This window comes from Eretmochelys imbricata, chromosome 12, assembly GCF_965152235.1.
Source record: "Eretmochelys imbricata isolate rEreImb1 chromosome 12, rEreImb1.hap1, whole genome shotgun sequence".
NCBI lineage: Eukaryota > Metazoa > Chordata > Testudines > Cheloniidae > Eretmochelys > Eretmochelys imbricata.
Window position 1 is genome coordinate 22,841,003 of NC_135583.1, and position 22,345 is coordinate 22,863,347.

The following is a 22,345-nucleotide window of genomic DNA, read 5'->3' on the forward strand; positions in this document are numbered from 1 at the left end:
ATTAGGATGCACCTTTGATGGCACAGGGGAGTGGATTCTCTTCACTTAAAGGGGCCAGCTCTTTAAAGATGCACAATAAAAATGTAAACATTTACTTGCCTTTTTTGCAGACACAAATATTCTTTTTGGTTAAATTCAAATAGAAGATGGCAGATATTCAAATGCTGACAATTTCTTCCACTGTTGAATGTACCCACTAAGTTAAAGGCTATTTGTATAGAAAAGAGGCCATTACAAAATATAACATTTTGGAAACACCACTCAGACTGGACACCACAAAAAACTCCCCATGTATTTAACATTACCATAGAATGATATCTGAGATATCCTAGTTATTTTACTGTACTGTATTTAACTATACAGAAATAGTGGTAAATGTTGATTTTTTTATTGGTTAACAGTCCACTTTACACAACACAACACAAGATGCTGTGCTCATTCAAGACTTGGACACAAAAGTTGATAAAACCATAGCCTATGGATTCAATATTATTTTGTTTTCCCTATTTAATTTCCTACCCAGTCTTACTGCATGTTTATGGTATTCCTTCTCATGTTCATGGTGTTCCTTCTTCTTTTTTTCCTAGCTAAAACTATGAAATGATGTGCAGGAGACACACCAGAACAGAATTCACATTCTATTCAGCCAATGCCTTTCTGCAGCTCTACACATTTTTTTTTTCATAAATCACACTAAATCAGTGTCCCCAGCCATGCCCTGTAGTCCGGCAAGTGTCACTGCCCAGTGGGAAAACATAAGGTCTGACACTAATGGAAGGTTTTGCCACTGGCTCTTCATATCCAGATTATGATTTTTGTATTCCTCAGTTTCACATAAAAAACCCAAAGACTAAACTCTCTTTCTGTTCTGCAACCCTTCAGCAAGTGTTGTAATGTTCACTGCCTGGGGAGCTGAAGGCAAAAAAGGCCTGGCACAAAGGTACACTATATTTTCAAAACTACTCTATCATCATCAGGTTCATGTGAGTATATACTGAGTTTAATTAAAGTCAATGAAGAAAAATTATGCTTTTAAAAGTGCTAATCTGACATTTAACTTCCAAAACATGATTTATTTGCAGTTGAAGGACTTGTTTGGTTTTTAACATCCAGTCACTTAAAACTGAATCTCACCCTCATTTTAACTTTGCTCCATCTAAAATATTCAATGACAGCCGTAACATTTGATCTGAGTTTCAAGTTACAATAAAAAAAGTCACTCCCAACTCTTGGAAGTATTTCATTATTATTTGCACAATTATTTTTACTGTGAGAGAGTAATAAATACTTGAAATTTACAAAAATAATCTAGTAAATTGCATTGAGTCAAATAATTATTTTCTTGAATTTTTCATAAAAATTAGCTTTACTAAAATTGCTCTATGCTTTTTATTATGGATACTATGTAACATACTAGTCATTTTATAATAAATTCCTTACAAGTAAAAGACTGTTTTCCTACTTAGAACAAGGAACCACTATCCTTTAAAAAAACATTAAAGAGTCTTGGGCTTTTGGACACAACAAAAATTAGAAGACATGGACAAATTGGTTTGGATAATATTGGAAACAAACTCAACCTTCATCCCACACCTCTTTCAAAGGGACACTGTTAGGTTAAAAACAATGACCCATATCACTTGGATTAATCCACACAGAGTACCAGAAACTGCTTGTTTGCTCTCATGTCATTCAATGGGAAGCAGGCTTTGCATCCTCCTGAAACTTAGAGGTGTCTTGGCCAACAGAACACAAATGTCTCAAGGATTCACTGGAGACCAGGACCATCTGTGTAGAAACCCCGTGCCTCTGCACTGCCTCCCACCACTTAACAGTACCGTCTCCACAGTAGCATGCTTCTGTCAGAACCACCAGCCATTCTCTCTGGAACCTCCTCTCAGGGACATTTCAGAGAGCCAAGGGAGAGAGTCAGTGGCTTGCAACAAGTTCCATATTGTGACTATCTCAGCTCCTTCTCCCACTCAGCAATATGAGAAAGGCAGGTGGTCATGACAGCCCAGTTAGAGAACCCCTTCCCCAAAGTTAGTGCTTAGCCAGCATCAATGTAGGCAGGGAATTCCCAGAGGATTATAGCAAGACAGTGCCACAGGGCAGCTATCTCCCAGCTGGTCTCATTTGAAACCCCATCCCCACGCACATACCCTCAGCCCCATTGTAACAGCGGTTCTCAAACTTTTTACCATCTGGTCCACTTTTACTGAAGCCCAGAAGTTCAGACCCCCTAGAGACAATTCATACATATTAACGACTGCTGGAAACTAGAATACATATGCAATTATCATAGCCTGTAGCTGGGCACAGCTGATTTCTGTGCCCACGGTTTATCCAAATGTAGAAAGGCTGATCCAAACTGACACTGGAGTGGGACCTGTGAAAGGATCAAGTGACAGGGACTCTAAGGTAGACAGAATGGAGCTACAAGAACACAAGGGAAGAAGGGGCTCAACAGGAGACCCCCCATCATACCAGCCAGTTTCCCCATGGGTCCCCATTCCCCTAGCCTGTCCTTCTCATCTCCCAGTTGGCAAGGCTCTAAAGTAGCCAGCTACTGTTTCTCCTTTCCCATGCTTCTGGGTATCCATTCCACACTGGCTGGCTGAGCATCTGCAGAGAGGAGTACTGAGAACAGAAGAGTGAAGAATCTCCCTGTCAGCAACAATATCACCACAGTAGCCCTGGGTGGCCAGGAGTATTCAGTATTCAGGAGTATTCAGACCCTGCAGGTCTTCTAGGTGTGAAGGAGGCTTTAGTTGGAGCTGGAACAAGCACACAGGAAATCTAACGGCAAATCTCATGCAGCCTTTGGTATTTTCAGGAGTGCAAACTACAACAACAACAAGACCAGTGTTTCAGGCTCCACCAAGACACTTCTCAGGCCCACCCAGCCGAAGGGCCAGGATGCATAGTCTGAGAAAGCGTATGATAGAACACCTATGAAGGGGCTCCAGGAATGACAATACCCTGCCAACACACATTCGCGTGTGTGCGCACACACACACACACACACACACACATCCCGCACCTGGAGGAGATCTAGAAGGTATTTAGTCCCTTGCTTATGGAGGAGGAGGGGATGATTTAGCCAAACATTTTAAACACACATTTCCTTAGCTGTTTTATTCATAAAAATCCTTGTATTATAGAAATTAATATTTTAATCCAATTCATTTTTCACCATAAGTGGTATTTGTTTCCATTCTTGCATTCCTCCAATCTGGAACAGTGAAAATAGACTAGCCAGTCCTGCTTTTGTTCTAATCCATTTCTATGAGTTTGACTGTCTGACTCATGCACTAGCAAAATGTGAGAAATATTTAAATATAAATGAAGGGTTTTCATGAGAATGCTAAAAAATCATGAAAACAGTTTGAAAAATCTCGATTGCTCATAACCTGATAGTAATTTCCTAAAATGCAAAAGAGTTTGGCTCTCTTTTCCATGAGTTTGGACACTTCCCCATCCAAGCCTAATCAGAAGCAGAAAGTACCAGGAGTCTCATGAAAAAGTCCATTGTCAACAGAGAGAGGCTTAGCCTGTTTAAAACTCGGATCAAAATTTTCAATATTCATCAAGCTCAAAATTGAGGGATATTCGGATTCAGGGTTTTGACTTGAACTGTTAAAATGACATGGGCCTGCTGCAAAATTTGCATCTGATTTCCAGTTTGGATTCCACCCCTCAAATTTCCATATCCAGGATTTTCGTTTGACCTGTCTGGAGTTTTCACAATTTTTTCAGTACAGTACTGCAAAAGCAAGTGGCTCAGGTAGAATAAGCATCTGAATTTTTGGATACTTTTCTGAACTGAACCAACCTCCAGATTTGTTGAGGTTCACCCATCAATGCTTCACAAATCTCATTTTAGGGCCCCCAAAAGTGCACTTCCAGTGTTTGCAAATGAACATTTTTGGTCATATGCAAACAGATAGTTGCATACATAAAATAGTACCTGCGCATACCATCACCCTTAGATGTGTGATTCTGTATATGCAAACGGGGGGCAACAATTATGATAAGTATCATCAGAAGCCCTTAGGACTTAAGTCCAAACTTCTCATCATTTTTAAATGTTGTTTTAACTATGAAAAAAGAAAAGGAGGACTTGTGGCACCTTAGAGATGAACAAATTTATTTGAGCATAAGCTTTTGTGAGCTACAGCTCACTTCATCAGATGCATTCAGTGAAAAATACAGTGGAGAGATTTATATATATAGAGAACATGAAACAATGGGGGTAACCATACACACTGTAACAAGAGTGATCACTTAAGGTGAGCTATTACCAGCCGGAGAGCGGGGCAGGGGGGGAGGGACTTTTGTAATGTTAATCAAGGTGTGCCATTTCCAGCAGTTGACAAGAACGTCTGACGAACGGGGGTGGAGGGGTGGGAATAGTTTTACTTTGTGTTACCCGTCCACTCCGAGTCTTTATTCAAGCCTAAATTAATTGTATCCAGTTTGCAAATTAAATTAAATTGTATCCAGTTTACAATTAAATTAAATGTATCAGAGGCTCGTTCACCTGCACATCTACCAATATGATATATGCCATCATGTGCCAGGAATACCCCTCTGCCATGTACAATGGCCAAACTGGACAGTCTCTATGTAAAAGAATAAATGGACACAAATCATACATCAAGAATTATAACATTCAAAAACCAGTCGGAGAACACTTCAATCTCTTTGGTCACTCAATTACAGACCTAAAAGTGGCAATTCTTCAACAAAAATCTTCAAAACCAGACTCCAACGAGAGACTGCTGAATTGGAATTAATTTGCAAACTGGATACAATTAACTTAGGCTTGAATAAAGACTGGGAGTGGATGGGTCATTACACAAAGTAAAACTATTCCCCCCTCCTCTTTGCCTTTCTGGTGATTATTTGGTCAAAGCTCTGGTGATATCATTTTCTCCACTAATCCTATGCTTATTTTGATATAATTTACATTATGACACATCAACTGACAGTGTGACCCCTGTGGTCTTTAAGTAACAAGCTGTAAAGGAAGCCTGGCTGCTGAAGTAACACTGCAAGTAGATAAACCGGTCATCTAAAGTCTGTGTCATGTAATTCCCTGTTAATGCAGTCAAGCCCAGTTCAAGCAAGTTTAGGCCCATAAAATCTCTACAGGCTGATGGTACTACTCACCAAGAACACTTAGCTGACAATAGCAAAGCCATGCAGGCCTAGCTCCACAGCTACCCCTGTGAGATAACAGCGTACACTTGTTTCTGTGGTTACTGCTTGTCACCACTATTCTGAAAAACAAAAAAGCAAAGGCTGTTATCACAAAAACATCCTTACTGCTATCAAATATAAAAAAAAACCAATGTTTGAATATTATGTTATTGATGCAAAGAATGAAGTGTCTACCATGTGGATCATGACTCTAGGCATAGGTGGATGAACGGATGCTGTGCACCAGACTTTCCACCCTTGCAGGTAGTGGAGTGTCAACACAGCTATATATGGCCTCAACCCTTCTCTGCTAGGCAGCAAAGTAAGAGTCGGGGGAGGAAGAGATGTTACAGCTTGTAAAGTGCTGATTCCACATACTCCCACCTAAGTGGAAAAGACGAGCTCAAGAAAAAGTGGGCCACAGAGGAGTGCCTCAGACATCTGCCAGCACAGTGCAGCGATATGCCTCATTCAGGGCTGTGACTAAAGGTACAATCTAGTACTGAGGATTTGATCCTGCACTATTGAATTCAAACGAAGATTTGCAGTTGACTTCAAATGGCACATAACTGTGCCCCAAGTGAGTGGGTCACATTTCAAATCAGTTGCACAAACAGGAACAGAACCTAGGAGTCCTGACTCTCAGTTCTGTGCTCTAGCCACCAGATACTACCCCAAGACAGAGATAACATGCCAAATCTCAGTCTGGAGCACATATTTAATTTTGAACACCTGACAATAAATCCTGCATATTAACTGAAACTGTGTGAATTGCATCACTACAGTAATTTCCATTCAGAGTCTTAAAATCGGGGCCCACGTTCTTCCCTTCATTGCAAAGATTTTACTTTCCTTCCCCTTAGTTAGAACTCTGCTGAATTTTTCAATATATTCATGCAAACAAGATATTTCATCTCATGGATTTTACTCCAGTTCTGTCTATACACATTTTAAATAAATTAAGATAAAATAAATCCATTTTATTGTATTATTTTGTGCCATCTCTATGAAATAAGGCCCATATTTGTATTTTGTAAGGAATGTTGACATGGTTGAAAATGTTGCATGAAGTATAATCTTTGAAGATTGCACTGCTAGAAAAAATAAACCCAAGCCTTGAAGCCCAGAGTGATTGGGACTTGATTGAAATGCCTCTGAAGCATACATCCCAATTCAGCTATGCTGTAAAGTTCATACAATTGATCAACAATGTAGTAGTAACAAAAGGAGTGACCAGTAGCTTTGTTTTCTAAACACCTGTTCATTTCTTACAAACATAAAACATGCCCGTGAAATAAATAAATTATATGTGATCCTTTACTTTTCAAAAAGAGAATTGCAAACTTACAGTAGCAAAGAAAACACCATGTTAAAAAGGTGTGCAAATCTAAGGCAGCCTCAGAGACAAAAAACAAAACAAAACAAAAAAACCCTAAGGGCCAAATTCCAAAATCCATAATTGAGCAAACTCCTTTTGAGAAGTTTTGCTCAATTAAGAATCACAGAGTTTAGCCCTATAAACTAGGCCATCATCTGTGTTGTATTGGCATAGATATCCCATCTTTTGTGGTCCACTTCTGTTCTCTCATGTGGGGCAAAACTCCCAATGATTTCAAATGGGAATAGTTTCAAACATCCAGCAAATGTATCATACCCAGGACACAGTCAGAAGAAAGACATTAGGAAAGAGGAGGAAGCAACATTTCAGCCAACAGGGATTTGGTTTCATGGGCCATCTTGCTGTCAATTGGTATTTGTTATCAGGTAAAGATATAAAAATATCTTGCTAGGTCATTAGATCTTTTGTTATAATTCTAGTGATATTGCGCTAAGAAATTTCTATTTCGACACTGTTCCATGCATCAATCTAAGGTTTATCAATATCATCATCCCAGAGGTGTTTAAGCACTGTTAAAGAAGTGGCTGCACTGCAATAGTGAAATGGTAGAGTTAAGGCACTATCTGCTTTAACAACTCAGTCGAACACCACACATCCAATACAAGATTAACAGAATAATGGCACAGCAGGAGGCTATGACGCTTTTGTTTATGAAAGAAAATGAAATGTTGGCAAAGATAAATGTTTCTGAATGGGGCAAGGAAGCCAAGTGAAATCTCTTTCAGTTACTATGAGGTGATCTTATATCCTTGAGAATGTGCCTTGTAATATCTGTAAAAAATTATCAAAAAAGATCAGGCAAATGTGGTCAGTTAAGAAAGTTAAGGTTTCAATACCCAAACATAAAAAGTTAGCTGACACAACCTGCCAAATATTTTTCAAAACTTTCTCTTACAGCACCGTCTTCTGCAGGGTCAAAGAAATCCTGTTTGAGGACGAAACTCCTACCGGACGCAGAAAATTATATTCCTAATGTACTCACTTGATATGCTGCAGTGTGAACTTCTGGGAGATGATGATGAAGCCTGTAGTAGTACTAGGCTTCAAACTGGTGGCACAATGATAACTCCAGAAATCAGCAAAGCAAAGAGAGGTGAAAATAACACTTAGTGAAAGGGACAAGAGTAGCTTAAAGTGTTGATTTCCCAGTAGTCAAACCAGAAAACTCCCTTGGCTTGTTCTGGCAGTACTAGTACTGCTTCTGCCTTAATTCTGCTTGTCTCTACATGAACAAAAATATCGTCTGTGTCTTCTGAATCAATGAGCTCTCCCTAAAGAACATCAGCCATTGGTGAGGTGGAAGCAGGTGTGGAGAGCTGTGACAATCAATGTCATTTAGATTTTGTTCAATTCAAGAACGTAAATTGGAGAGTGCGTAAACTAGGCATGACAGTTTGATTAATCAAATACTGGCTTCAGAAGAGAGATCTACTTGCTTACTAGGAGTAGAAGAGAGCTCGTAATGAGGAAAAGTTAGATTCAACATAGTTTCACAACATCTATTTCTGTTATGTCACAGGATCCAAGAAAGAACATAAGTATAACTCCTGAATCGACATGTATCATATCACCAGACAGGAGTTTAAAATAGGACAGGTAAAGACAACAACCTTCACAAACAAGGTGGGAGATTCCCAAAATTGAGCACAGCACCTTGGTCTGGCATCAGCATTTTGGCAACAGCCACAAGCACATACAGGCAGAAGAACACTACAGAAAATAGCTTCCTCCCAGGCAAACGACTCACTTTCTGGACTATTCAAAGAACAGGTTGAAACTCTGATTTTTCAATTATACATTTTATAGAAAATCTAAATTGGAAAAATTTTGAACAAAAATTTTTTTTTACTAAAATGTAGCATTGAGATCAACCAGATCCCAGAGCTCGAGAACTGCGAGGACTCCAGTGCCACAAAGCCAAATCCCAGTTAATTTATTTCTTTTTAAAAGGGGGGAAGGGGGAGAGACAAGAAAAGACAGCTAAAAAGAGGCAAAACCCATATCTCCAAACAGGGTTCCTGTATTGCAGGTCTTATAGATTTCCCCCCATTCCCCACCCCAAAAAGAGCCTTCCTGAGGCTGACAGCCAGTAAAATCTTATAATCTGGAGAGGGTACCCCACCTGTCTCTATTTTAAAGGGACAGTGCCCTATCATGTTTCCAGGCACTAAAGAGAAGATATGACATGTGCCGTATGATAGCATTTTCTTCTACTGCATGCAGAATAAGGGAGAAGTGAAGTCCAAACACGCGAAAGACATCTGCCCAAGCATTCTGTCCATTTTGTATTCTGGTCAGTGCTGTTGGGTGAACGTCGTAGCAAGCATGGGAGTTTGTTTGAAGTAAGATGTCTTTGTAATAAATACATTTATGGGGACACTGGGTACTCTAGCTTAACATTTAATGTTGACTTTGGCACGCTACATAAACTCTTTTGATAAAACCCTGGCTCCAGTGAAGTTAATGGGAATTTTCCCATTGACTTTAATAGGTCAGGAACTTCACCTTTCATGGTCCCCAGGTGAATTACAGGAGGAATCATCATAAACCTCCTGTCGTATAGTGAATAATTTTCAAAAGTACTTAGGTGACAGGCTCACAAGTCCCATTTTCAAAAGTGATTTAGGCACTTAGGAGCCTAAGGGTATGTCTACATGACAATAAAACACCCATGGCTGGCAATGTCAGCTTAGTCAGGCTCGCAGGGCTCAGACTGGAGGGTTATAAAATTGCAGTGTAGACATACCTTGCATACCAAGATAGAGCCTGGCCTCATAAAACCCCACAGCCCGAGCCCCGCAAGCGTGAGTCAGCTGACTTGGACCAGATGTTTTACTGCAGCGTAGACATACATTAAGATCTGGTCTACACTAGGGAATTAAGTCAATATAACTACATCGCTCAGGGGTGTGAAAAATCCACACCCCTGACCAACGCATTTAAACAGACCTAGCCACTGGTATATACAGAGCTATCATTCTACAAGCATTCCACAATGGAATTCTTCTGTTGACCTCGCTTCTGTCTCTTGGGGAGGTGGAGTACCTATTGTGATGCTGGCGGACCAGCTGCCAGCTGATGCCAAAGCACTGGGCCTACCTGAACACGAACAAATGCCTAACTGGAAACCAGTCTGCTTACCGGTGAGTTAGCATAGTTCAAATAGACACAAGTGTTTAAGAATGTATTTCGTGTTTAGACTTTATGGAATGCTTGTAGGATGCTGCATGTATTAATCCTACTTATAATATCTGTATCCCATGCTATAAGGTAATACTTAAGTGTTTGCTGTAAAATGTTCTGAAACTATGTTACTCCTCAAATAGGAGGAAAAACTTCACCTAATGCAAAATGCTGGATTCCTACAGAATGTGTTATCTCCTGCTCATCTCCAAATGGGCCATTGTAACAGACTGTCAATTTCTCTACTCTCCCCACCCCCACCGATGAAGAGGTTACATGCAGAAGCACTAGTCCCATCAGCCTGTGGTCTAGGGAGGTGGGAATAAAATTCCTGGCCAGAAAGAATGAGGGTCTCTTTATTCTATCTGCACTCTGAGTCAACGATTCCTAAACATAAGCAAGAGATCCCCTAGAGGCTTGGGTTAGCCTTCAAGGATGTTAAAGCTTGTTTATTATCATAGAATATCAGGGTTGGAAGGGACCTCAGGAGGTCACCTAGTCCAAACCCCCGCTCAAAGCAGGACCAATCCCCAATTTTTGCCCCAGATCCCTAAATGGCCCCCTCAAGGATTGAACTCACAACCCTGGGTTTAGCAAGCCAATGCTCAAACCACTAAGCTATTATAGAAGCTTCTATTACCTTTTGAACTTAAGGTTGTATCTCATGTGTGCGTATGCTTACCTTCTTTAACCTTGTAAATAACTCATTTCTTTTTCCTAGTTAATAAACCTTAGTTTGTTACAGGATTGGCTACCAGCATTGTCTTTGGTGTGAGGTCTAAGATGCAAATTGACCTGGGGTAAGTGACTTTATTTGGGACTGGGAGTAATCTGAACATTTGGTGATCTTTGACGTAGGGTGACCATCTGTCACAGAGACAAGCTTGCCTGGGTGGCAAGATTCATTGGAATGCCCAAGAGGACTGTCTGTGACTCCATGTTAAGGCTGTATAGTGCCTGAGGTGTTTACACTTGTTATTTGGTTGGTGAAATCTAAGTATAGAACTCACAATCAGTTTGGGGTTTGTTCCCTACTTCTTAACCGTCTGCCCTGAGGTTGGTATTCTCACTCATGAGCCAAATCTGACAGCGGGACGCCACCACCAATGGGAGAAGCCATCCCATCAGCATAGGTAGTGTCTTCACTAAAGCTCTACAGCAGCGCAGCTGAGCCACTGCAGCGTTCTAAGTTGTATTGAAAGTCAGTGGAACTGAGACTCTCAAGTGCCAAAACCCCACTGAATATCACAACCTAACAGCTTTGAAAGCCACAAGATTTAGGCTTCTAGGTAACATAGGCACCTTTGAAAATTTTCCCCCAGTGCAACGTGCTTACTTCATATAATGGGTGTTGGAAGCAAAATGTTATCACCCACAATGATTTTATTTAATTATTTCATTACTCCATTACATTTACACCACAAAACTGAACTTTGTTAGGATATTGCAGTCTTGCAAAGTATATCATATTTCATTATGTAACACATATGCAAATTTGTCTTATGAACAATGTTCTATTATTATAAGGAATTCTGAATATCTAGTATAAAATTGTCAGTGTGATAAAATAATATAAAATCTGTGTCACATTAACCGTGCAGTCAAATCTCTACAACTAACGGCTGCAGTTTAACGTTCACATTGTCATTCTATAGTTTTGCTGAGAGAATTGACTATTTTTATGCAAAAATTGTTAGTTTAATTCCATTCTCTTTTGGGGCTTTAAGTTTATCATCTGGTTCGTATTTAAAAAAAAAAAAAAGTTAGACAGCACTCCACCCACCTGGGCATAATCCCACCGATCACCCAGCTCTCCAAACAGATTTTTATATTGGAGGAATGGATCCCAGTACCTGTGCTTTGCAAAAAATCAGGTGGCCACAAGAATAGTAAGACTACTTACTATATTAATTATTCTCCTGGTCATAAATTAATGTTGAATATTTGTTTTAATTCAGCTTTTCTTTTTCAGAGCATGAAAGTTATGCAGCAGAAAAACGCAGTTAAAATGCAACAGGCATTATTGTTGATACAGATATATTTACCTGCTTCACAGGAGTGTTGCCAGCCTAAATTCATTAATGTTTGCAAAGCACTTTAAAATCTTTGGTTGCAAGATACTACATATGTGCAAGTATCATTATGACATTAGTACTATTATTTCCTATTAATAAACTAAGTTGAATAGTTACATACAACATAACCAGTCATGAAATGGGAGAAGCTGGTGATGGAAAAGGCTTATCCTCTAGTCCAGCTCTCTGGTAACATAAGGTTCTACCTACAGTATAATTGCCAGTGTCTGGACCAAGGTGAGAGGAGTTTTCCACCACTGCTTTTGGGAGAGATCATGTCTGATTTGTGACAAGCGACTATCATGAAGCTTTTACACCATAATATTGGGCTTAATCCTCCTCCTGTTTAAGTCACAGTCAACTGCCACTGACTTCAATGGGAGAATTGAACCTATGCATTCCATATCATTCATCACTTCTAGTTATCACCCATTACATCACTGGGAGCAATTCTCACCTTTTGGTGTTTGTACCCTTCAAAAACCATAGACAATTATCCTGACTCTCCTGTGGTCATCATTTAGTTAATATAAAGCTCTTTAATTCTGTTAAATTCACGGTCACTCATTAAGAATATTAAATCTACCTCTAATAATATATGAATGACACTGTACACCTAAGCCACAACCTCAAAATGTAGGGCTGTTATGAAGAAACAATGGCTACATGTGTAAGACTATAACTGTGATGTGAACAGAACTAGTGCAAGTATTTAAGTGATGAAAAACAGGAACATTCAGTGGGAAATAACTATTGAGTAAATTTAAAAGCAATACTTCAGATCTACATTTTGTCAAAAAAATTAAATGGTCTTTGTTTACTGTGAGATAAAGAATTTCTTAAGAGAGTTTTTTTGATTAATAATGCATGATCACGCTATACTGCTACAGTAGGCAGAAATAACACAGAATCATGTCTTGTCAAATGTGTGTGACTAATTCAGCTCTGCAAGTATTGATTTGACAGATCACCTTTCTTTCCTTTACCTGTGCATAGCCATTTATATGTAATGGACATTTTTATTATCCAAATTATATTCTTTTGTTTAAGCCTCCAATCTGAAAGCACATCAACATATTTATAACTAATTAACAATTCTTTGGATCTCTACATTTGCATTATTTTCTAAGTTTGCACCTCCTCTTCTCCAGCGTATTAACATCAATTAGACTTGTAAGGATATGTGAGACTGACAGGCAAACTTTGACAAAATGCTTGGGCTGATCTTCCAAACAAAGATATAATGCTATAGCATTTGTTCTTGATAAATGATGGAATTTAATAAACATTTGCATATTTTTATCATGCTAATGAATACAATTACTTTTATTTATGTCATAAAACTACTATAACATTTTGATATATACATCACTTAAATATGTATCATTAGTATTTTGTATACACTGGCAAGCTGAAGAAGTGGTTGGACTTAGGGACAGTCTATTATCCTCCAGTCTGCAGCTAATCAAGCAACATTCCACTGAGTAACATAATGGTATGTAGTAGTTACTGCATATGCTCCCATACACACTAGACAGTAGCAAATAGTTTGGTAATATTCTGCATACGGAAAATACCTTTCAGTCAATGGACTGGGCAGATATTTTCTTATCCCACTCCTACCGTTTTGTTTTTTTTAAATTAAAACAAAACAATGGACCAGATCCCAATACCTTTACTCACATTGATAGCAAAATGATCCCACTGTCTTCTTCAGTGGGGGGAGGATTGAACCTATTCAATTCATTGCTTAATATCATTCCACTACTCCCAGCTGTCACTATGAACAATTCCTCTTCCTCCTTCAGTGCGGACTAAGGTAATATTTATCGGACATAAGCATTTCCAGATCTGAGCTTTGTTTGTAAAGTGCTATGCATTGCATACATAATTGTTAATAATGACTATGTAGCTGTTCCACACGTGAAACTCAACAAAGTCAATGGGAGTTCAACTTGTGAAATGGCTTGTAACCGAGCCCTTGGTGGTTCCTCCCTCAAAGGGTGGGGGACCCTGACCACACCCAGTTATCTACATTGGGTGGTCACAACACAGGCCACACTTTCCTACTATATGCAAGGGCCGGGGGGGGGGGCTCTCCCCTTTGTGAGCCTCTTTAAGTCTCTCCAGCTGGGGGACTAAAGTGAAAGCGACAAACCCACCACATATTCAGGAATACTCCCTTCCTGCAGTCCCAGCAAAGCCGGAGGGTGGGAGGGGGGGTTGTTACCAATGATCTAGTCCCAACATAATGATTTGGGGGAATCACTGTGCTTGGGTCTCTGAGACAGGCTCAGTCTCTGCCTGTCCTACCCTGGGAGTTCCTTCTGTGGCTTCAGGAGTCACTCTTACATTCTGCTACTTAGGGCAAGCCTGCTCCTTCCCCACCTGCTGACTGCAGTTTCCTTCCTTTTAAAGGCCTCCTCTCCTTCATGCATGATTAACAGAGCCAGAAGAGCCGTGGCTAGCCTTGCCATCCATGTGGGTCCTACACACCCTGTCACATGGCTAAAGAACAGGATCTTTAAAAGGTAACTAACACACACAGACTTTCTGAGTAGGAAGTAATAGTTTATGTAGAAATTTTTTAAAAGTTATTTTTAAGGGAAAATAAGTTGCCATGGGGGATTTTTAATCAGGGGTTTAAAATTTCCTGTACTGATGCCCCAACCCTGTGATGTACCACTTGGTCTAAGTAATTGTGCAGAAGAAAACAAAGCCAACCCCATCAATTTCAGCTTTTTGTGCTCTTATAGTTGCAAATTTAAATACCAGACATAAAAGCTGGTAGCATTACTTATGGTAATGTCCTACCTTGGTACACTCATCAGACTTTTAAAAAAATTGCATCAGTATAATGTCATTTCATGATACAACTGGACTGAAGAATATTCCCCTTTGTACAGCTGCAATTATTTTAAATAAATAAGAGATAAGATATTTTAAATATTCAGTGGACAGTTTTAACAATGTGCCAGTCACAATATAAGTGTATTTCTTTCTGGATACCTTTATTTTATAACAATGGAGTTCATTCTCCAAGCTGGAATTTATCTTTTGATCAATTGTCTGTCAATGAAATTCAAAGATATAAGCAAAAGCAAAAAAAGGAAAATGACAATGTCTTCTTAGACATCTAAATACAACAACGAATGTACTTTTCTAGTTCTGTGAAGCAGATATTTTTGGCGTATAGGCAGACTGTTAGGTCACTCCTACATTTCTTGACATCAAAACTCTCACTGTAGTCAATAGGGTTTTAGGTGTACAAAGAATGCAGGATTACATATGGCACATTCAGCCATTCTTTATGGGTATCAGCAAAGAAGGATGCCAAGCCTTGTTTGACCAGAGATTCATCAGAAGTATTTGTTATCAATTGTATTAGATTTTTTACCCAACCCACAACCTAAATTACAGCTTCCCGTTCAAATTTCACTCTTATTTACCAAGATCTTTATATGCAGGTTAATGTTATGTCACTTAGCTTACTATCCCTGCCAGACTTTCCCGTCTCCTGCATTACAGCATATGGTTATATAAAAGGGCTATCCTTTCACTAGTTTAAAATACCAGAATGTGTCCTGAAATTCTAGAATTAAATGTAAAAGAGTCAGATGAAGAACATGAGTATGCAGAGAGAGTGGAGTTTACCACTTTATTAAAATTGTGATCGTTCACATAAAGACTCAACCAGGTCACATATTAATAATTATCTCTGACAATCTTTAACATCAGACTAAACCCACAAGTGAAGCAATATTACATCTCTCGCTCTCATTTATCTTTACTGCTTATGGCCCCTCTGTGGTCAGCATGCTGTGAGCTTCGTGGACATTTAATTATGAACACATCATAAATGTGGCTGACAAGGCAGAAGCTGGGTTCAGATGCTCCTGGGATGAAGGAAACATTGTTGAAACTACTTAGGCTTGCAGTACTTTCATTCAAACAGTCACCATATACACTGCTGAATGTAGAACTCCCTCCCCTTCTCATTTAAATGTTTTGTTTTTAATCAAATATTGTGGTAAGTCTAGGTAAAAATATTGGACCATATTGTTTGTTACCCTCTAAAAAAAAACATTTCCCATTCATTATTCAAATAAATAGTGGTGTAAAAACCAAAATCCAGCTTTGGCTGCCAGAGTCACTCACCCTGGTTCCTGAAGAGGGGAGTGGAAATGTAACACCCAAGTGGTGATGCTCAGGCTTTCTGCCTGTGCAAGGTAAGATAACGAATGCCTCAGGGACTTCTGGGGCACAGGGGGAAATGTGCTTAGCAGCAGCACTTATACCTCTCGGTTAAAGGTCCACTGTGCACTACACCCCTCCCCTGCTGCTTGCCCCTGGGAATGCATAGGCAGCATAGACTGGCCATCCCCCAACTCGGGGGGTCACAGCCCCTTCTTAAGCATGCAGCAGTACAGGGGTTCCATAGCCAATATCTGGGCGGCTTCTTGCAGGGTTGTGTTGAGTAACAAAGAAGCTACCCGCAAATATACATTTAAAACAGGAAAATTCTGCCACACCAAATATTATGGAAATAATTTGCTCTTGAAGACACTGTATAATGATCAAGATCAGGGAGTATGTGTTTGATCTAAGTAAACAGAGACAATCATAAATAAATCTATTGAAGCCACTTAAGTGCCACACTTGCATAAAACCAGTGCAAGATCAGAATCAGGTCCATGACCTTTCAATTAGAACACTACACATTTAAATTTCTTTCTGAGTTAGCTTCATATTCTTGCAGAACTGCTTCGCTTTCCCCCGCCCCAATCAGCGTGGGTTTTTTGCTTCAAGGAAACATACCTATTACTGTTTTATAATGGACGAAATGATCTCAGTTGGAGTAAGGTTCCTGAAAGTTAATGTTGTTATAAACAAACACTTTGAATCCCTATCACTAGTAAGCCTTACCTTCAAGAACAAAATTTTGAGAAAGGAGTCCATGTACTCTACACAAATATCCAAAATGACATATAAATATACCCTATGTAAGGCAACATTTTGGGAGTGAATATTCAGTGTTAAAATTAATAGTTTAACAGATAGTAAACAACGTAAGCTACACTAATGTTTCAGCACTTAAGAAAGAATAAATGTGCATACAAAGAACTAACCAGGGTCATGTTTCAAAGCAACTGTCCTTTGTAGTGCTGAGGTACATATTTCTACACTTCCCCAACAGACTAGAAATAGAAAAGACAAAGCATATAATAAAGCCAAGCACAATGAAAGAGCACTGAAGAAAGAGCTGAAAAGTAACTATCATGTTGGCAGATAAATTCTACACACAATTATTCATTCCTAGCCTCTTGACATGTAGATTAATGAGTTTGATAACCCAGGCTTCCAAGAAGTAGATTCAACTCTGTTTCACTACCTTTCTTCTTTTCTAACTACAAACACCACTTCGGTCTATTGAGAAAAAAACAAATCGATACATTTGCACTGGTCATCAACATTTTTGCAATTGAAGTCCTATGTCAAAAATATGATATCTACTGTGGGACAGGTCTCTTTACTGGCCCTGTCAAGAATTCACAGGGGATCATGTGATCTCTGGAAGGAGGAGTTTTGCTTCAGCAATCCTTGCTTCTGCAGCAGGCTCAAAGTCATATAGTAGACAAGAGAAAAAACATCAACCATTCTGCTAGTTATAATGACCCTTGTACTCACTGCAATGTGTTGTGTACATAAAATTTTCTATTTCTTCCCTGAGGCCAAATGACCTTTTGTCGACACTTTGGTTAATGCTCACTGATCAAAGTGTATTTTAAAGCAAGTGCTGTATCAGATTCCAGCCATGATGACTTTACAAGGGGTTGTGTCTGCTTCAAACAACTACACAGAGATGCATCCTCTTCGGAAGAATGAAAAAAAGGCTAATGGTTTACAGATTTATTCTTTGTGAAGGCAAGCTTTGCACAGTAGAAATGTTTCATTCTTGATCAGTGAGCAGCTTTAAGTACTTATTTCATCCCAAATGTTAGGAGTTCAAATTCTCCTGTGTAATAACAGTCGTATGCAGCTGCTTAGGATTTATCACGGTTTCCCTAACCCCCCCAATTAACTGTAGAGGAACATGTAGCATTAGGCTGGTAAGGAAGGAAAAGGAGAGAAACACAGTCATTTTCCTCTGTAGAAATTATTAATGTCAAGCTTAGAGAATAGGATTTTTGGTGCTATGTCAGTGAAGTTTTAATCCAGTGTAATCATAATATACTTTTTATCCACACTGAATTCTGAAAAGACTAGAAGGCTATAGTAGGTGGTCATAGTAATGGGGTGGTTTAAGTAAACCTTAGCAGAGGAAAAAGTTTCATACACCTAAAGGCTACAGATATTCCTTAAAAAAGTAGCTGTGTAAAGGAAATACAAACACACACCATGTAGTTCATGTGTAGTACAGTCCCCCTGGTAGGCAGCAATATTTTTCAGCCTGTAACAAGCTTTATTTGCAGTGAAATCTTACCAGTTACTGTTTTGATTTTTTTTATGCTGCATGGTTCTTTACTGAACGTGTATTTTTGAACACGTTCAGTACTAATCATCATAAAACACTTTTGACGCAGAGCTGAAAAGAACCGCGTGAGTGCTGAGTATTATTACTGGATCTTAGTTATTATTGAATTTCAGATACCTTATATAAAAGAGAACTCAAATAGTATCAATTTCTGATTGAATGCTGTTTTACTTCATGCTTTCTGCAAGTATCTGCTTTAAACCTAGTTTTTTAAATGTAAAATCATTCTGGTTTTTAAAAAGTTTAGGAGATTAAAGTGTTATTGCAAGATCTGATATCCTACATTTGCAGTGGGCAGATGCCTTGATCACAGCCTCCTTTTTATCCACATTTATGATCCTGTGACCCTGCTGAACTATACCCCTCAAACTGTAAATCTTCTATAAGGAAGATTACTTAGAGATACAGGTTACTGTTATACACAATCCCCTCTGGAGCAAGGTTTGTGGTTTTTTAATGGAATAAAAACCAGGTGTAATTAATGCAATAGAAATTTCAGGACATTTCAATTTAGCAGTCTTGGGCTAAATTCTAAGCTACTTAGTGAAGAAAAATTTCCACTCAAGTGACTACGAGTTTGCCTGAGTAAAAACTGAATATGGACCTCAGGATGTGGCCCACAGTCTTTATTTTTACAATTAAGCTTTGCAGAGATTTGGGGGAGTTATATAAAAGATAATTGTATATAGAATTTGATCATTTCTCGATGAACCTAAGCTTCTGTCCCCCCCCTCCCCCGTACACACACACACACACACACTCAAATACATTTCTCACTCAAATTAATTGATGTACCTTATCAGCTACAATTTCAGTTGATATTACAACGTGTTGGTACCTACACATTTTATGTTGCTGTAGAGATTTACAACAATTTTCAAACACCATTTACACACCACACAGAACGGAATGATGACATCAACTACTGAATAACTCAGCTGCCCATGAGCATTATATAAGTGTCTTAAAAATACCATGGATACAGATATTAGATTAGATAGATAATTGATAGGAAAAGCACAAGCAACATCTTCACTGTTCTTGTGACAGCAGCAGCACTGAAAACGTGCAAAATCAACAGCAAACAGCCCTGTTAAGATGGTGAATTGATAGCCTCCTATACCAAATATCTCTAATTTTGAAATCTGAGGATTTTGGGGAAGGGAGAGGGGAGAAACTACTCCCTCCTCCATGTGAGATAACCCCCAAAATACACTCCCTTCTTAAAGAGCTTGTTTCCATATGTTTTGTAGTAACATACCACTGTTATGGGGTTTGGGGGCAATCTATACCAGTGAGAGGCACTTGCCCCTCAATTCTGGGTGCCTCACAATGCTTTGCTGCTGTAACTCTGAGTCTGGGATGCTTACAGCCAGCCAACATGCAAGTAGGTCACACAGAGCGTCTGAGTGCTAGACAGCTCTGACCCCAGCAGCCTGTCTACAGTCCCACTCTGGCTTTCACAAGCCTCAGTTATTACTTGCAGGGTGACCTCAGTACACTCCCAGTCCTGAATTTTCCCAAAATCACGTGTTTTGTAATGCCCAGCCCCCTCCTGGACAATTCAAGGAAATAATAAGGTTTGATTATTTCTCTAAAGACACAAAAGCACATCACAGCTAATTAACTTAAGGAGTAAATACACCTTTCCAATTAAACACAGAACTGAGTTGGTTTATAGTAAAAATAAAACAAATTTATTAATAATAAAATATAGGTTAAGTGATGCCAAGTAGAAGGAATGAAGTCAGAAAGGGTTACAAGCAAATAAAAGTGAAAACATGCATCTAAATGTCTAAAACTTAATCTAGCAAGATACAGGCTTTGTTCAAGATGGTTTCTCGCCTATGTTCTGTTCCCAGAGACTTTAACCTCCCCCTTGGTTGAAGAACTGATCTTTCTCAGCTTGCAAGAGCTCTGTTCCCTTGAGTTTCTCTACTGATGAATACCAAAGATGGCTTCTGTCCTTGTTTATATCTTTTAACATTCAATGACCCTGTTTCATGAGGCAGGATGACCTCATTCTCTTTTACCTTTCCTGTGGGCTTCCCATCCCCCGTTTGTAAATGGGACTTCGAATGTTTACATTCCACCATTGCTTAATTTACACAGGAGACAGGTAAATAGCTGCCTTCTTTCCTGTCTGGGAGGGAACCTGTTTCTCCCCCTTTGGCCACAGACTATAAAACATATTATTAATTATTCATATAATTTCCTCATATATAGTGTTAATACAACATTTTACAATGAAATTAATCACTCTATATACTTGCAGTGCAGTAATATTATATACACTCAGTTGATTCAATTCACCTCAATCTTATCACTTGAGGTTCAGCTCCCCTGTATTTATAGACCAGTAAACCTTTGAAATGGATTCTTCTGAGGGTTACCCCTCAAAGTAAAGTTAATTCAAGCTATGAGGAAGGTGACATGGAGTCTAGTGGTGAAGGAAGTTCCATGCTTTCTTCTTCCACTGGTGTTTATTTAAATGCAAATAGTTCTGTTTCCTGCCATCTCCTCCCCCTGCTGTCTTGGTGGTCCTGTTTATTGCTCATATGTAAATATGGATCTTTATTGTCTTTGCCTGAAGAACAGGCAGGTTCAAGAATCAAATACATATTCTTTTGTCTAAGGCAGAACTGTTTACCAACTCCCCCTCACATGCCTGGTTTAAACAAACTTTAGTCAATTCTAATATATATACATAACTCTTAATACCCACTGCATACATATATCACAAGAATATTAATAATCAGTGAGTTATTAGTTATCAAATAATACCTCAAAGAATATTTTATACAAAGAGAGTTACAATATTGTGTTGGATATGAATACAATATGATACCTGGATATGAATACAGGCATCTTTAGTGTCCAACCACATAAAACCCATTATCCCCAGTAAATGCATGAAGGGCTCATTTACAGAACTATTTTGTAAAGACATGTGTATATATATATATTGGTATATTTCAGATACCACCAAGCCAAAAGATGATCATGCCCTGAATAACTTGAGAATTATCAGGAGCCTGAAGAATGTTATTGGCGTCTTAGTGTCAGAAAGTATGAGACCCTGCTCATTGTAGAAGGAAACAATGCCACATGCGCAGATATGTATGGAAAATATAAAACAACACAGTTTAATTCCCATTTACACTAACAGGTCCCCAATTTTTTATTTTTATTTTTTGGCTTAACATCCACTGAGTCCAATTTCTGCTGTCTACAGCATTAGCCCTATTTTCCCCAGCTGTTCTAAGCACAAACATTGTAAAAAAATCATCAATTTGGAATATATGAAAATACTAAATACAGGCACACTTTACAGTGTTCCCACTGTACAAGATCTGTGTCATTTGTGACTAGACATGATGAGAGGAAGTTCATCAATGACTGCAGATGCTAATGCCTCTGCTCAGCTGCCTGGATCCAAGTTCAGGCTTTAGCTCAACCACCACTAGTACCTCCATAATTTACTGCTATGCATTCCCCTCTATGCCCAATCCACACAGGAGGTAGGTTTGTTACAGCACCAACTAGACAGCCTGGCTCTTTAGCTCATGCTGTAGAGACTTATACTTTCAGCTCTACAAGGGTCCTGGGCTCCGATCCCGGTGGTAGAAACTGGGAAAATCTCGTTTTTGCAGCCCATTTGACCTATGGGTACAAATCTGGGCACATGTACCTCTCACTACCTGTCTTCTGGTACAAAACAGGAAGTTAGGGGAGCATATACTCAGATTTTTAAAAGCAATTATTTTAGTGTGTGCAAAGAAATGGTCCTTAACTCAGCTGAAAATACACCCCTACATGCCACTTGCCATATGAGAGAGGAAGCTTTTGAAATGTACCATTTGTGGAGGGCAGACGCTCTTGTTGCTGTTGTGCCTTACGGGTTCCACTAGGAGCACTGGGAGAGGTTGCCAAGAAGTATCACCAGCT

General features: G+C 39.1%; 2 long non-coding RNA genes across 2 annotated transcripts in view; both read right to left on the reverse strand.

Annotated features, from left to right (window-relative positions):
- The window catches only part of LOC144272696 (uncharacterized), a 32,790-nt gene extending 27,585 nt beyond the window's left edge, over positions 1-5,205 (reverse strand). The window contains exon 1 of the long non-coding RNA XR_013347635.1: positions 5,176-5,205. This is a non-coding gene — a long non-coding RNA (uncharacterized LOC144272696). The remainder of the gene's footprint in view (positions 1-5,175) is intronic.
- LOC144272694 (uncharacterized) overlaps positions 5,197-22,345 on the reverse strand; it is a 144,862-nt gene continuing 127,713 nt past the window's right edge. The window contains exon 5 of the long non-coding RNA XR_013347632.1: positions 5,197-5,285. This is a non-coding gene — a long non-coding RNA (uncharacterized LOC144272694). The remainder of the gene's footprint in view (positions 5,286-22,345) is intronic.